A 6,749-nucleotide genomic window follows, 5' to 3' on the forward strand; every position below is an offset into this window, starting at 1 on the left:
TGGGGGGCGCTGGTATTCAGAGGTGACTGTCAGCGCCTAATATGCAAGACACGCTGGGCAAAAAGTGCGTTTCCCCAGAATAATGCTAATTGTCAGGGATAAGCAAATGGCTTCAGGCAGATGCACAACTAAACTGAAAGTCAAACTTGCATCAAAGGTCTTGATTATTTTCATTGCCATCCACATAGTCTTTTGCACAGAAAAATATGAGACACAGTTCTATCCTGATGACAATCATACTGATTTCGGTGGGACTTACACCCATGACCCAAGGAAGCTTGCATAAGATTGCAACCTGAGCTGACTTTCCCAGCTTCATGCACCATCAAATATCTTTCAAACCACTCTTTTTTTCCTATTAAAAAGGAACTTAAGTGTGCATGTTCAAAGTCAGAGGAAATGGTGCCAGTTTAATATTATTAAACATGATGTCCTTTGGGCATTCATCTGAGATGCCTCTGACAACAGATTCCTTTGCTCTTTCACCAAACTATCCATCTCTTGGAGGCCACCCTGTCCTTTCCCTTCAAGTTCTGCAGTTAGGGGCAAATGTTGATTGACGTGCTCTTTGAAGAGCATTTGAGAACCATAACGATCTAAATATCAAGCCATTTCCAGTGGTGACAAATGGTGGCTGATTTTCCTCCATTGACACCTGGCACGGGCATCTTCCTCGCCAGTTTCGATAATGCCATTTTAATGGCATTTTACCCTAGAGGCAACAGGAAGAGCTGGAGTAGAGCATAAGGCCAGCAGAGTCGCACAGACATGACCCTTGTTTTACGGGTCCCAGTTCAAGCACTTGGCAAAGCTTTCAGCACCTCCACGGATATGTCAAAGGCACAATGGGGTATATACATATGGCTAAGAATGGACCACACTGGAATCAGAGCAGGGAGGTGGTCTTGTGGTCCCCCTTCTTGCTCAAAGACTATCAGGCTTCCTTTTAATGATGCAGCTAAGGAAGATCAGAAAAGCCTTCTGGGGAGCAGCCATGTTAGCCTGGTGATATAAACCCACTTTAGCAGATGAAATCTGTAGTTTCTAAGAAACCTTGATTTATAAATAGTGCAAGTGAGAGCTTTTGCAACTATCTTGGGCATTTGGCTGGCTCACCGCTCACCAGAATGGAGCCACTCCTGTTATAAGACAGTCGCAGCCACTCTCAAGAAACTCATACAACACAAAAGTGCAATGTGCCTTATAACCATATCACTCTTTTGCTCTCTTTTACTCTCTGGCTCGTGCAACCTTCTGAAGCTGAGATGGGGATAGGTTTGGATACTTTCTTCTTTTCCTCTGCTCCAGAAGATCAAGTGCCGCAGTTAGAGAAGACACATACATATTATTGTCACTGTAGGGCATCACTCCATAATTAGAGAATGAGCAAGAATAACTCGTTTCTAGCCAGGAGAAAACAGTGCCTGCATAGCGGAATGCCCAGAGGGTTAGACTGCAGGCTGAAATTGTGACACCATAGTGCCAGGACTTCATTATTTGCCTCATCGGGGTCTGTATAATTCAGCTCAGGAAGATGGGAGGTGGGGAGAGAGAAGCCCCCTGCTCCTGTGTGCCACCATCCCAATCAGAATCAGGCCCCTATGGCCCCTTCTAAATAGAGTTGCCACCAGGAACTCACAGCTGCAGCATGTCACAGATACATTGAAACAGTTTTCCTCAAGCCTTCCATACAGGTAGAGGATGGGAGAGGAGGGTAGTTGCCTTCCGGGGTCTGTCTTGTAGCAGGTTATCCTTGGTATCATTCCAGCTTTGTTCATCTGCTTCCTTGCTATTGTAATTCCAGGAATCTCTTTTGTAGGAGGTGAGAATCTCTACTTGAAGGATCACAAAAGATGTGGCTGTGATGTAGAGTTTGGCTTGTAGATAATGGATCGCTTGGTGTGTATAGGATGATGACTGAAGGCATGCAGATGTGTTTGGCGATCAGTAGTTGTCCAATACAAGGTAGTTTTTATTCTTCCATTATGTATTCGTACAGGGTGGTCTAGAAAGTGTATTTCTTGCATGGACTGGTTCATGGTCAGGCTGGTGGTGGAGTGGAAGTTGCTGAAGGCCAGGTGACATTTCTTCAGGGCTTCTTTCCCATGTGTCCAAATAGAAAAAGGTCATCAATAAGTCTGAGGTACAAGAGGGGTGTTAACAGATGGCAGCTGAAGAAGAGTTGCTCTAGGTTAGCCATCAAAATGCTGGCATATTGTAATGCCATGCAAGTGCCCATGGCTGTTTCATTGATCTGGAGGAATAAATCTAAACCAAATCTGAAGTAGATGAGAGTCAGGACAAACTGGCAGAGCTTGGTAGCAAGGCCAGCTGTGATGTTGTCAGAGACAGTGCTCCTAGTGGCTTGTACTCCATTTTGTGGGGGATGTGCAGAGCCTCAACATCCATGATGACCAAAATAGTGTTTCCTGGAAGAGTCCATAGCGTTTTGCACATAACGGGGCTTTGATGGCATAGGATCTAAGAATAGCATCCATGTATGCAGGCCCCCCTAGAGTGATGTTGTCTATCTCTGAGACAATAGGATGTCCTGGGTTGCTGAGTTTGTGCATTTTGGGTAGAATATTTTTTAAAAGCCTGGTCAAGGTTCCTGTGGTGTGTCCATATAGATCTGTTGGTTGATTATGATGACAAACACTGGTGAGGAGATGGTCTCTTTAGATTGCCCCTTCAACAAGCCAACAGCATGCTATCTTGCATCTTGTTCATGCTATTAGTCCTGCTTTCCAATCACTTCTTTTATGCTACATCATTGTGCCTTGTACATTTTTCTGTCACAGCTTGCAGCCTGACCCTTTCCTTTTCATATATCATAACACCCATTGTAATGTATCTGATCCATTCTTTATTCCTGATAAAAGTTTATTGCATCCTCCTGTATTTCCAATTATGGTTTTCTGATCCTTTAATCTCGTTCCTTTCATCTCTTAACTGTTCTGCACAATGTCAAATCAGCCTTATGGACAGCTGCTGTGTTTCTTTCAGGCGCTGTGGCCGGGATGTGTGTGCATGTGGCTGTGGTCCCTTTCTCTTGGCTTGGTGAATATTTTACTTCATAGTGCATATTCTGCTTCTACTAAGAGACTGAGAGTGTAGTACTATACACAGTCACACTGCTGTAAGTCCACTGAAGTCAATAAACTTAGAAGGGTGTAACTCTGCTCAGGATGGCATGGATGCAGTCTCATATGTATTCCATGAAGAGGTTGCTAAATGGAGTTTGAGATATGGGGCAGTTTGTTGGGAGCATGGGAGCTCTTTTTAAAGAAGCATGTTCCTAGTCCTCTTAACTACAAAGGTTGGCTTGAGTGTACATGGAAAACGTGCAGATTTGCATACTTTGAAGAATATTGGTCCTAACAACTACAAAAAGGGACATACACAGAGCTCTGGGCCATTTTCATTCTGTCAGTCTTGTATATTTAAACTGGAATCATCATTCCCTCATTTGCCTTCCAAAGTTCTCTCAGGAACACACAATTTCCTGTTTAGATCATCCATGGTTTTGCATAGAAATCTGACAGATGAACCCTTTTCTACAAGTTAAGCTGAGGCAGTTTAGTATGGAGTGTTAGTAATAAAATGTCCTCGGTAGAAGTACCTTCCATCTTCTGCTTTGAGTCCCCTCTAAGAGAGAATACCAGTAAGAAAGATAAGTTACACCTCCTCCTATTGTATTCAATAGTTTTTAACCCCACTGTTCACAATTTCTTTTCCCTCCCTCCCTCTCTGTCTGGTGCCTTGAGTGTCTGAGATATATTCAGCACATCTGAGAAAACCCACAGAATCTTTCATTTATTTAGTTATTTATATGTTGATTTTCTCCCCAATGGAGACCAGAAGGGGTTTGCAACATTACTTTCTCCAGCTGCCCTCCTGTTTTCACAACAACAGCCCTTTGAGGTAGGTGAAGCTGAGAGAGACAGTGACTGGCTAAAAGTCACCATGGCAGAGTGGGAATTTGAATCTGGCTCCCCCAGATCCTAAGCGAACAGTAGTCGCTACACTGCACTGGCTCTCTGTAGTATGTGTGGCAATAAATCAAGGGCTTTTGTTTTACAAAGTTTTCTTCTTTGGATTAATGACCTAAACACTTACAAAAGTGCTAATAATCACCTCTTGATCACCTTTCCTCCTCTTTTTAAGATGCTAATGTCTCTGCTTCTCCAAATGGGGACCAGTGAATGGCTTTTCAGTCAGTCATTGGTTGCGGTTCAGTTGTTGCTTGGGCCCAGGTCTTCCCTCTGGACCAGCTTTCTCTGTGTGGCCCTGAGAAGATGCTGGATCTCAGGGTGGTCTTATCTTGGTGGCCTTCAGAACCACTTGTGAAATCTGTGCTGTGTGAGATTCGGCAGCTTTCTCTTCCTCTCCCTCTTTTCCTCCTCTTAGTGACTGGGTGGCCTTTGGTGCTGTGACCTTGCATTTGTGAGAGATGTTCACCTGTTGAGGTGACAGCAGAAGGTGTGGAAGAATCAAAGCGAGTAATTATGGCTTATTCCCAGTATCTCTATCGGGGCAGTATCTGCAAAATGCCAACAACAAAGGATCGCTAGAGGACTTCCATCTGTCTGATCTTCTTCCACCAAAGTGTTTGCATCTTTATTGCTAGAATTTGCATAGAATCTGACCTTAAATTGGACCACACAGCAGTTTCAATGTAACCTTTCTTAGTTCCATAGGACTATTCCTCAGGCCAATAATGATGCAGAAAATAAGAAGTAAACTAAGCTCCTTTTCTCTTTGAACCTCACTTGTGCTTCTTGTGTTCTTATAAGCTGCTCACCTGGATCTTATAAGCACAGACACCTTCAAGAGGGGACTGAATAAACATATGGAGCAGAGGTCCATCAGTGGCTACTAGCTGAAAGGTATAGATGGAACACTCTGTCTGGGACAGTGATGCTCTATATATTCTTGGTGCTTGGGGGGCAACAGTGGGAGGGCTTCTGGATACATCCAATGAGCTTCATGGCTAAGGGCCTGAACAAGAATTGCCAAATCTGGGTCGGGGAATTCCAAGAGATTTGGGAATGGAGCCTGGAGACAGTGGGACTTGGGGAGGGGATATATATCAGTAGGTCTAATGCCATGGAGTACACCCTCCAAAGCAGCCATTTCCTCCAGAAATCTCTGTAATCTGGAGACCAGCTGTAATTCTAGTTTGTCTAGTCCCCCTGAAGATTGGCGACCTTAGCCCAAACATATTTTTATGTCAAATATGTGTTCTCAAGGGTCACACTTCCCATACATGTGGGGGTCCCAGTTTGGAACAGGGGAGAGAGTGCTTAATCTTCTCCCCACATTTTCCCAACCTGAAAAGGCCCTGTAGAGCTACTATTTGACCCACTGTGGAAACATCCATGTACTGATGGCAGCCCCATCAGAGGGGATCTGAAGCTGGCATGCAGTTTTCCCTCAGCCATGTACCTGACAAGGCTGTTGTTGTCAGGGTAAGAGGAAGACAGGGAGAGCAATGTTGGAAGTTGCTTTGGGTCTGCGCTGATGAGAAAATGGGGTATAAACACACACACACAAACAAATCCAGGCTTTCTGGTCTTAGCACCAAACTTCCTTTTATTGCTGTCAGGTTTCAGCCAACTTCTGGGGACCTCAAGACAAGAAACAGAGGTGTTTTGCCATTGCCTGTCTCTGTGTCATGACCCTGGTATTCCTTGGTGGCCCCCATCGAAATACTGATCAGGGCCGACTCTGCTTAACTTCTGAGTTCTGATGAGTTTGGGCTGTCCAGGCCAGGGCCAAACTGCACATTACACACTGCACAGGTTGGCCATAGGGACACTCTACCTCTGCATCCTGACTTCCTTCTTTGCAACACCCCTCCCACCTTCTGGCTGGAATAAAAGGACTCAAGAGATCTCCATTTCTACTCTGCGAGTGCCTAATGAAGAGAACTTTGGCTCTCAACACCTTATACTCTCAAGCTCCAACTCTACTGAACTCAAATCTAAATCATCAACCCCGAGTGCCCTCTTGATCACATCGATCAAGGGCCGGTTTGAATTATGACCGAGGTGCTACCAGGGGTCAGCATCAATCACAGAGACCTGTGCCATGCAGCTGCAGGTTGCAAACACAGTCTCCTTTTTCCCTCAGTGAAAGGCAGCACTCAAGGATCAAGCTGTTGCTCCCCATTCCCTCCCTCCTCAGGAAGGGAATGCCGGTGTGTGTGCAGATGCAAACAGGAAGACCAAGCCCTATGAGGAAAAGCTGAGGGATTTGGGAATGTTCAGCCTGCAGAAGAGGAGGCTGAGGAGGGACATTATTGGTCTCTTGAAGGGCTGTCACTTACAAAAGGGCAGGGAGCTGTTCCTGTTGGCAGCAGAGAAGAGGACTCGCAACAGTGGGTTTACATTTAAGGGAAAATACCAGCTGGATATTAGGGAAAACCTTTTTTACAGTCAAGAGTTGTTCAACAGTGGAATCAGCTTACCTAGAGAGGCAGTGTGCTCCCCCTGTATGCTTTTGAAAGTCAAAGCTGCCTTCCTCAGATCCACAGACGACAGGAACTCTGCACAGGATTTCAGTTTGATCTAATTGATCAATTTTTAAATCCTTTAGATTAATTAACACTGTGGTCACGCACACTTAATAATGCACTTTCAAACGGGATTTTTCCAGTTCATACAGTAAAATCTCGTTGGAAAGTGCATTGAAAGTGGATTGAAAGTGCATTATTTAGTGTGCGTGATCACAGCCTAAGACTACAG

Source organism: Heteronotia binoei, chromosome 12 (assembly GCF_032191835.1).
Source record: "Heteronotia binoei isolate CCM8104 ecotype False Entrance Well chromosome 12, APGP_CSIRO_Hbin_v1, whole genome shotgun sequence".
Classification (NCBI taxonomy): Eukaryota; Metazoa; Chordata; class Lepidosauria; order Squamata; family Gekkonidae; genus Heteronotia; species Heteronotia binoei.